The following is a 10665-nucleotide window of genomic DNA, read 5'->3' as shown; positions in this document are numbered from 1 at the left end:
TATATACTAACTTCGCCGAAAAAACTCCTTTTGAATCCCAACTCCAGGTCCACTTATCTTCAATGCCATGGATCATCGGGGTTTAAGAAATAATTTCCAGAATTGGGTAACCATCTGCAGGAAAGTGTGAATGTTGATCTCACCATTGATCTTTGATCCAAGCTTCATTAGAATTTAGAAGTCGCTTCAGCAACAGTCCTGCGCGACCTGACGACCGGATGTACTATTTGTTGGTTTAAAATCCGTTAGGTAAGTCACAGATGCATGAACATTACAGCTTATAGTAATATGGTGCTTATGTCCAGCAAAGCCATCCAAAGCTTAATTAGCTCCCAATTATTCAGATGTGAAGACATCTTTAGCTTGTTTCCTGGAGTGGTATTCAAAATTATATCTCTCTCCAACCATTTTGAAACTGAAACTGGAGTAGTAACCATTACTCCTAAATAAACTACTGCAATTCCAATTATTCGAAACAAAGCGAACCATGAAGATCATAAAATCTGAAGGAGTAGATCATAAAATCTAAAATTATTCAGATGGGAAGACATCACACACCAAAACTCACGTTCACATAAAACATAGTAAATCATAAAACGAAACGGTGGTAATTGTACTTCGAACTGTTCTGGCAGATGCTGCGAGAGAAGCTGATTGCATTGTACTTCGAACGAAACGGACCAATAAAACTACCTCAACTAGATCCAGAACTGAAATGAAGCGGAATAGAGACACAACAACTCTGAAGAAATCAACATGCAGTTGCATAATTCTACGACCGCTTCCTCTTCAACACCATGGAGCGCTCGCAGCCCTCCTCCTCGCTGTCGCTGGAGCTGCTGTCGGCGCCGGCGGGCGGGGGAAGCCGGTAGACCTTGTGGACCACGACGACGACGTCCCGCGCCTCGGGGTCCAGGTGCGCGCGACGGAAGGCGGCCGCGTCCCTGTTGAGCCAGTACTCCTTCATCAGCCAGCGCGTCGGCGACCATACCGCCCCGCCTTTCCACGTGTGGCGGTACGTGAACCTGCGCCGGAACGCCACTGCCTCCCGGCCGTCCTCGCTGCCGTAGTACGGCTTCTTCGTGCCGTACTGCACCCAGCACCCGCCCGCGCGCGCCCGGCGTCAGGCACGTCTCGCCGGCGGGCTTTGCCGCGAAGAAGAAGCCCCATACCTCGCCGTAATCCCTTATGTGGTTTTCCCGGAAGGGGAGCTCACGCGGGGGCAAGGACAAGACGTCCACGCCCTCCTCGATGAAGCCGGGGAAGATGTCGCCGCCCAGCCCCGCCCTCGGGACGAGGTAGTGGTCGATGAGCTCACGGCCGGTGGGTTGGAACACGTACCCGGCTGTCAGATTAGGGTTCGCCATCGCCGACCGATACCGAAGTTGTAGCCTAGGAGAGGTAGATTGTGTGGGCGACTCAAAATATTCAGTGGATCCGACAGAGAGAGAGAGAGAGAGAGAGAGAGAGAGAGAGAGAGAGAGAGAGAGAGAGAGAGAGAGAGAGAGAGTTCGATTATGCCATGGGATAACTCAGATTCGGAAGGTTTCAGAAGGCAAGTACAGATGGCACACTAGATAGAGGGTGTCTAATTAGGTCGGTGATAACATTTGCTCAATTAGAACAAAATTTGATGGGCCAATTGATTAGGATTGTGCAACCGGATTTGTTGCACAGCCGTGCTTGGCCCAAACAAATGGCAACCGATTAGAGTCCATAAATATTTCTAATATAAAAGAGCGATGGTGATCTATGCTTAGAAACACCTAAGCATTTCTTAGTCCCGAAATTTCAAGATAAATGATTCTCAAAATTTCTTGAGAATTAAGAGAGGCACCTATGGTTAAGTCAAGCACTAGTAGAAAAAGGGACTTCAGTCCCGGTTCATAAGGGCCTTTAGTCCCGGTTTTGGAACCGGGACTAAAGGGTCGGTACTAATGCCTATCCCTTTAGTCCCGGTTCAATCCAGAACCGGGACTAAAGGGCGCGGCCACGTGGATCTCCATCTTTAGTCCCGGTTGGTAACACCAACCGGGACTAAAGGAAATTTTATGATTTTTTATTTGAAAAAAAATTTTGAAAATTTTTTTTGAAATTTTTTTTGATTTTCAAATTTCTGAATTATTTTAACCTCTAGTCTGTAATCACCACCCCTCATCACTTCTCAATTTATCCTCTAATCACCCCTCATCATTCCAAATCATCTAACTTGTCGAACGGTCACCCATTCTACCACTCCCCCAGCCTGAGCACGCCTAACTTCCGGGTTCTATTCTCCCTCGCTCCAAGTCTGCACTTGTTGTTTTCCTGATAATACTAAGATGTCAATCCTATTAACCTTCAGGAATTTTGCTTGAGCATGAAGTGACACATTTCATAGTTTTATTTTGAAACTATTGTTTTAAAAAACAATAATTATTTAGTAACACTAATATTTCTTAAATAATTAGTTTGACCATTGTTTGACCACAGTTTGATCACAGTTTGACCAGATTTGACCAAAATTGAAATAACAGAAATAATTATTTAGTAACACTAATATTCTAGAATAATTAGTTTGACCATTGTTTGACCACAGTTTGCCCACTGTTTGAATTTTTTCGATTTTTTTCACTCTAGATCTTAAAAGCCCCGTAACTTTTTTTCTATTAGGTTTTTGAGGATTTTGAAAATGTTTAACGGGGTTCCCCCGATTAAATCCGGATATAACTTTTCGAGTAGATGATTTTTCATAGAAAAAACTTTTTCATTCGAGTTAGTATGCAAAAGTTATGCCCATTTTTACAAATTTCAGAGAGATTTTGCAAATAAAGTCAAAATTCACATTTGTAAATTTTCCCAACAACTAGACCACATATCACATGGGAAACTTATTTTCTTTTATTTTTTTGACATTTCCATCATTTTCTTTTATTTTTTTAAAACTGAAAAGGCGATCCAGGGAGGGGTAGAGTTTGAAAATGGGACCTTTAGTACCGGTTCGTGGGACAAACCAGGACTAAAGGTCTCAACCCCATTAGTCCCGGTTCGTGCCTCAAACTGGGACTAAAGGTCTAATCTTTAGTCCCGGTTTGAGGCACGAACCAATGGCCCACGTGGTCCGGCCGGCCCCCTGGGCCCACGAACCGGGACCAATGCCCCCATTGGTCCCGGTTCTGGACTAAACCGGGACTAATAGGCTGACCCGGCCTGGACCAAAGCCCTGTTTTCTACTAGTGAAGTTTTTAGGTTGACGATAATGTCGCAACGACACCCCCCGCCCCCCTCCCCACCCCTTGCGCGCGGAAGCAAGTAGGCGGCAGAACAATGAGTTGTTGGCAAATCCGCATGGCTTTCGTACAAATGATGAAGAGGTGATTTGTCAGATGAGCTTGGCATGTTCACACTTCACATTTTTATCCCATGTGAGATCATACATGCTAATTTTAAAGGGGCAAAAAATATGGAACGATTCGCCAGCGATATGCATGCTTCTATGGGCGACAAAAGCAATGACATCAACGCTCCAAATGTTGCTTCTGCAACTACAAAATCATATCTCTCTCAGATCATTACTCGGATTTATGATCGATCTTCATGATCCGCTTTGTTTTGACGAGATCATCAAATTAGACTATATGTTGTTAAGCATTGACGGGGCTTTTTTTTTTTTGAATGGTGTCGCCAAATTCTTCTATGCAGTTACCTTAGTACCAAAGTTACCAGCCGGTAACTTTGATATGAATACAACAAGAAGTTCGTTAAACATGGGCTGACAACTTTATGGATGTTGAAACTCCCAGTAGCGATCCAGTCGATAGAGGCAAACCCTAAACGGTGCCCACTACGCCCGTTTCTTCGATTCTAACAAACGGGCGCACACCCCCCGAGCGGTGCTGGGCCGACCCGTCTTTCTTTTTTTCCCGTTCAATCTGAAGCACGAGCGAAAAAAGGGTGCCCTTTCGGGGGTTCGAACCGGGATCTCTCTATCGAGTTAGCACGAAACTACCAATTGGACTACGAACCATGTGTGCCTAAGTGTTACTTTCGCTTCTTTTATTCGTTCTCTATGTCGTGAGAGCTTTTTATGCCCTTGTAATTTATTTATTTTAAAGAATCGATGGCCATTTTTTCTCAAAGAACGTTGAACTTATTCCAAAATCCATGAACTTTTTCCAAATTCATGAACTCTTTTCAAAATTAGTGAAATTTTTCAAAAAATTGTGAACTTTTCTTCCAAAATCAGATGAACTTTTTGTTGATTTATGATCTTTTTTTCAAAAAAGATGAAATTTGATGAACTTTTTTAAAGTTGGTGAACTTTTTTTTAAGTTGATGAACTATTTTAAAAATAGGTGAACTTTTTTCTAATTGATGAACATTTTTAGAGAACCGGTGAACTTTTTTCGGAATTTGATGAACTTTTGTTCAAAATCTATGAAGTTTTTTGAAAATCGATGAACTTTTTTGGAATACATGATCTTTTTTATAATTCGTGTTGTTTTTTAAATCTGTGGACATTCAAAATTTGTTCACATTTCTTTTAAAGAAGTCATGTTTTTTTCTAAATAGTGCGGCTATACTTTTGGTTTAATATGTTTCGCGTTGAAAACTTTCACAGGGGGCATAATAGCTTTACTGGTTGGCAAACCATGCACTTAAGCTAATTGGCGCAAGTTCGATACCTCACATGATCGAATTTTTTATGGTGGTTTTCGCGCTGTAAATTTTTTTACACTGTGAGCGTGTTCATGGGCCGGCCCGCCAGCGCGCTGTTGTAGGCGCCCGTTTCCACAGCGGGCGCATAAGGCGCCCGTTAGGAGCTCCCGTCGATAGATATGCTCGGATGTCCCCGATTTGGACCGAGTCATGCGTAGGCTGGGCTGGCACCTGGTGGGCGTTGGTCAACATTTGGGAGTGTGGGCCTGGGCTGTCGGCGAGGGGAATTTCGATCAACTGTCCCCGATTTAGTACAAAGTTTGTTTGTAATTTTTTAAACATCAAATAAATTCATAAAATAGAATTTAAAAATGTGTTCCTATTTTAAAAATTATTTGTGTTTTTCAAAAAATTGTTCTAAATTTTGAAAAATGTCTGCGTTTCAGAAGTAATCGATTTTTTCACGGAAAAAACGCGTTCAAAATTTCAAAAAACCTTCAAATATCTATGGATGTTTGTAGTTCTTATGACTCCGCGCTACTCATTAGTAACGAAATTTTTGCTCGATCCAGTCACTGGCTAGGCTTGTGCGCGTGAGAGCTGGAGGTCTTTGTGTTCGATCCCTAGCGAGCGCAATAATTTGTGGAATTTTGCACAACGCTGCCACTTTTGGGCTGGCCCGAGACTGGCTGTTTGTTTGTTCGTAGGGCTGCTATTCGCTGTGAAATGATCCCTAAAAAAATCGCTGTGAAATGTTGCAGATAGGAGCTCACATGGGGGATGGAGTTCTTGGGGAGGTCCTATTTCGCGCGATGCATGCTGGGAAGAGGCGCAATGCGCCCCCAGGCCAACCCATGTACAGAGCATCCTATTTTTTCATTTTATTTTTATTATTTTATGTTTTTGTATTATATTTTTTATTTAAATAATTTAGGATTTCAGAAATGTTTCAAAATTCAAAAAAATAATCATAAAATATTCACTGATTCAAAAACATGTTTGTGATTAAAACAAATGTTTTTATATTCAAAAAATATTCATGATTTTTAATTTTTTCTAGATATCAAAAAAGGTCATAATTTTGAAGAAATATTTTTGGATTCAAAAGATGTTCACAAATTGAAAAACTGGACATGGTTTTTTGAAAATGTACACAAAATTGAAAATTTGTTTGTGAATTGCAAATAAACATCTATTCCAAAATGTTCGCTGATTCAAAAAAAATTATGTATTAGAAAAATAATCATGCATTTCAAAAATGTTCGTCAAAACAAAACAATGATCTTAAATTGAAAAAACGGTTCCCCAATTTCCAAAAGTGATCCATCCCCACACGGCAGCACACGGTTTTCATGTGACCGGCCAAATAAGGCAGTCACCAGTATACTAATAAATCTTTCATATCTTTGGCAACACATTAAATTCAGATTAACCTGTACAAATCCAACAACAGCCAATCTTTTGCTATGTTTGGCAACCCATTAACGGATTAATCGGTACAAATAAATCTGAATCAATCTGCGGTAACCTAATAAATCTTTGGCAACCAATTAATTTAGATCAATCAGTACAAATCAATCAACAATCAATCTTTGGCAGCCCACTAAATGCATGCCAACTAGTACAAAACAATCAACAACGGATAAATCAACAGCTACACTATATTTGTTCACCACTCCACCTCGCCCCCATGGTTATCTCGATCTCGTTGTGCCTCCCCGCTGCAGAGGACAACTTCCAGCTCACTATAACACCCCTGTAATTAAAGTATAGTGATCTGTCCCTAATTATTGCCATGTCATCATGTTTTGCAATAATGCATGCCACTTGTTCCAAATCAAACTCAAATTCAGATTCCAATTACAAGTCAGAACATTATTTCTTCAAATAGTAAAACAAAAATGTTGGTCATATCCTAAATCATCCCAAAGTAATTGTCATGAAGAAACCTACCATGTTCGAATTCCCAAATTTTTCAGAGAATTGAGGGAGGCGCCTCTGGCTAAATGAAATTTTTGAGCTTGCTTTTGGCGTAGCAACAACTCATAAACCCCGGAAGCAAGTAGGTGTGGGTTGTTGCCATGTCCGCATGGGTTTCGGACAGTTGATGAAGAGGTTATGTGTATTTGAAAGTAACGGGAAATCATGTACAGGCAGTGGGTCGGGAGAGGTGCTTGTCGAACATGTTTGACTTGATTTAATCTTCCCTCAAACAATAACCAAGCAACAAATATTGAGCATGACAGTGCTAGATGAGCTCAGCATGATTACACTTCACATTTTTTTATTCCATGTGAGACCATACATGCTAATTTTAAAGGGACAAACATATAGCGATGAAATCAATGACATCGACGCTCTAAATGTTATTTTTAAGCTTCAAAATGATATATATCTCAAACCATTTTTTGAGCATCTCCATGGTTTGCTTTGTTTCAGCGAGATCACTGAAACTAGACACTATGTCGTTAAGCTTCGACATTTTTTTTCTTCCACAGGTGTCATAATTTTTTTCTATTAAGTATGCTTAGTAGCAAAGTTACTAGGTGGCAAACATGGAATGACAAACTTTACGATTTTTTAAAATATCATATATATATATATAGTGGCACTATTCTAATCCCAGGATTAGAATAACTATTTGGATCACAGCAGCCCTATATAGGGCCCGACAGGGCCCTCCCGAACTTCCGAACTGCCGCCGGCCCGACAGGATCCACTAGATCCCGAGGCCCCCGACAGGATCCACCTGATCACGATCCCGATCCCGATCCCCCGACCTCCCCCTCATCGCCGCCGATCTTCGCCGGATCCGCCGCCTCCCTTCCTTCCCCAGCTCCTGGCCGGCCACCGGCCCCGGCGCGGGCGAGCGAGCGATGGCGGATGCCGACACGAGGGAGCCCGCGTCGCCTGGACGCGGCGAAGCCGCCATGGACTTCAGGAAGCCGCATCCTCATCCCATCGTCACCGGCCGCAGCCTTGGCAGACCAGATGACGGCCCCGACGCAAGCAACGGCGAGTGGCGCGACCAACGGAGCAACTCCTCCGCGGAGGCGGCATCGGCTGCGCCCTCAAATTCAACGGCAAAAGTACATGAACTTCCTCCCAATTTTGCCTTCTTCTTCAATCTTGCCTTCTCTGACCTTCTTGCTTCGTGCAGATGAACTTCGCGCCCCCTGCAAGACATGGATTGCCATGGAATTCCTCTACTACCTCCACGACGAATTGTTCTCAAGGTGGCCTATCATCAGCTGCTGGAAAAAGATAGGCCGAACTTCTAGCCAGGGTATGGTTGAACTTCTTCCTTCCTTCCTTCGGTTTGTTATTTTCCTATAGCTATGTGAAGTTCAGGTGGTGTGTGAGCCTCAGTCCAGGCTACAAAATCTTTTTAAAATTCTGCCTGCTTACAACCATGTGAAGTTCTGGTAGTGTGTGAGCCTCAGTCCAGGCTACAAAACAGCATTGTAAAAATCTGCCTGCTTACAGGCATGTGAAGTTCAGGTAGTATGTGAGCCTCAGTCCAGGCTACAAACACTATAAAAATCTGCCTGCATTCACATTCACATGTGAAGTTCAACTAGTAAGTGTGCTAGAGTTCAGGTTGGTATGTCTCTGGTTCTGTGCAAAAAAAATGAAAATAAAACATGCACGTGATATGACATGAAGGTCAGGTTGGTATGCACTAGCAGTCCATCCATTCAAACGCATGAAGGTTCAGGTTTTTTTAACTGTAGACAGTATTTCCCCTTTGCAAAACAGGAAGTTCAGGTTGTGGACAGTGCTCAGTTCAGGTGCATATAAGTAATAAAATATTGTAGAATTAAAAAATAGGATGTGAAGTTAATTCTGTGAAGGGTGCTCAGCTCAGGTACAAAAGTATTGGCAGATGCTTAGCTCAGTGCATAGTGTGATGGCTATCACCACTTTTATATGAGAAGTTCAGGCTGTGAATAATGCTAAGTTCAGTTACAAAGGTATAGGCAGATATAACTTGTGTGCTAATAAACATTTTTTCCTTTTATGTCAGGAAGACGAGAGACGCATGAAGAAGCTTAGAAGTTCCCAGCAGCAAGTACACAATCCAAAGCCTGTACGTGTTGCACCACCCCCTCAATGGGTCATGCCTCAAACGCACCAACAGCATTACCAACCTGCTCCAGACCAAAAATGGATGACACCCGAAACACACAGATACTTCCGAGATGCTGGGTCACAGCCCTATCCGCACAGGTTTGTGCCTCCACCTAATTGGGTGATGCCGGAAATCCCCCGCGGATTCTTTGTATCCACAAGCAGGCTCCCAAGCACGCCGATGGAGGAGGGGGTTAGCTCAAGTCATGCGTGTAACTCTGGAGGTTATCCTGGTGTGCCTCGTCAACGCCAAAGCGAAGCAACTAAACCGGATCCCAGGACAAATCCAACAGCAACACACACACACACGTAGGGGAGTGATCTGCACACTACCACCGTTTGATCCTGCTGCTGCTGCTACAAGTCAGAATTGTACGGGTGATAAGGTAGATGGATTGCTTCACAAAACAAAATAGCAAACCAAGACCAGGATCGCAATACCTCCACAACCACCTCAAGCAAAAGGGACGCAAACAAGAGAGAGGCCATCTTCAGCCCTCCTTCCTCCTCGTGATCCACTGCTGCATCCTGCTATGATTACTCCGCCATGCCCCATCCCAGAGGGACAGCAACCGACAGCGGCGGAGTTGCGATCATACACGCACGTAAGTGAAACAAAAAAAATTTATATACGCATCTTGTATTATCTGCACATTTTCTGCTCCCTCCAGAATAACAAGTTCATAAACTGCATTTTAACATGCTGTTTGGATTTTTTTTTCTTTTTCTGCAAACGTCGGATCTATCGGATTATCTAATACCAAGACTAAAGATGCGATTCAAATTTGTAGAGAAAGCAAGGGAATTTTATAACAGATACGCCAGGCACGCTGGTTTTGGAATCAGGAAGACGGGTGGAAATGACAACCACAAGTATTTTGTTTGCGCCTTCCAAGGGATACACACATCTTCTGTTTCAGAGGCCAACAGGAAGCGAAACAAAACATCGCAGAGGACGTGCTGCAATGCAAGAATGAGGGTGAAGGTGCAGGAGGATGACACATGCGTGGCAGTGGACATTGAGTACAATCATAATCACCAGCTCATGCAAACTGATGACATGCTGGTATTTTTGCACTCACACAAGAATTATGACCCCACTATTCTGGAGTATGTAAAGCTCCTGCAGTACCATGATGTCAAGCACACAACAATCATGTCCATGCTATCTGAAAATGAAGATGGAAGCTACTTCCTAAGCATGACCGGACGAGACCTACTAAACCAGTAAGTATTCAAACACCCACATGCTGCAATGTAAAATAGCATCCTAGCTCACAACCCCTTTGATAGCAAAAATAACAAATTCATGTTGGCGTGTGATTTGCAGGAAAGCCATGAATGCAAGGAAAGATGATTTGGATGATGTATTAAAACTTGTTTCATTCTTCAAAGACATGAAGGCAATAAATGATGAGTTTTTCTATGACATCCAAGTGGACAAGGACAAGTCAATTAAAAACATTTTCTGGTCCAATGCAAGCTGCCGAGGAGCCTATCAAGACTTCGGCGATTGCGTAACATTTGACACGACTTAGAAGACCAACAGATTTCATATGCCCCCGGGAGTGTTTGTTGGAACAAACCATCACTTGCAGTCAATGATATTTGCTGTTGCCCTGATAAGAGACGAAGATGCAAAGTCATTCAAGTGGTTGTTCGATACATTTCTAGGGTGCATGAACAACAAGCACCCAACTTGCATTCTAACAGGTGAGTTAAAAAAAACTCCTCAAGTTTCATCATCTTTTTAGTCTATGGGTCTCTGTTGATTGGGTACATTTGTTTTTTCTGAAAAATATGTAAAGAATGCAGTTCAACCACTATTAGAACAGAAGTCCAACTAGCAATACAAGAAAGCAAAATTATCTATCACATGTTTAGAAAAAAAGTAGT

General features: G+C 42.6%; 1 pseudogene; it reads right to left on the bottom strand.

The window, feature by feature from the left end:
* Window positions 1-772: 772 nt before the first annotated feature.
* LOC125537268 lies at window positions 773-1402 on the bottom strand (annotated as a pseudogene).
* Between the last annotated feature and the right edge of the window lie 9263 nt (window positions 1403-10665).

The sequence above is a fragment of the Triticum urartu genome, chromosome 2, assembly GCF_003073215.2.
Source record: "Triticum urartu cultivar G1812 chromosome 2, Tu2.1, whole genome shotgun sequence".
In the NCBI taxonomy this organism is placed as follows: Eukaryota; Viridiplantae; Streptophyta; class Magnoliopsida; order Poales; family Poaceae; genus Triticum; species Triticum urartu.
Note: the sequence above shows the minus strand (reverse complement) of the source record. Positions and strands in the feature narration are given on the sequence as shown.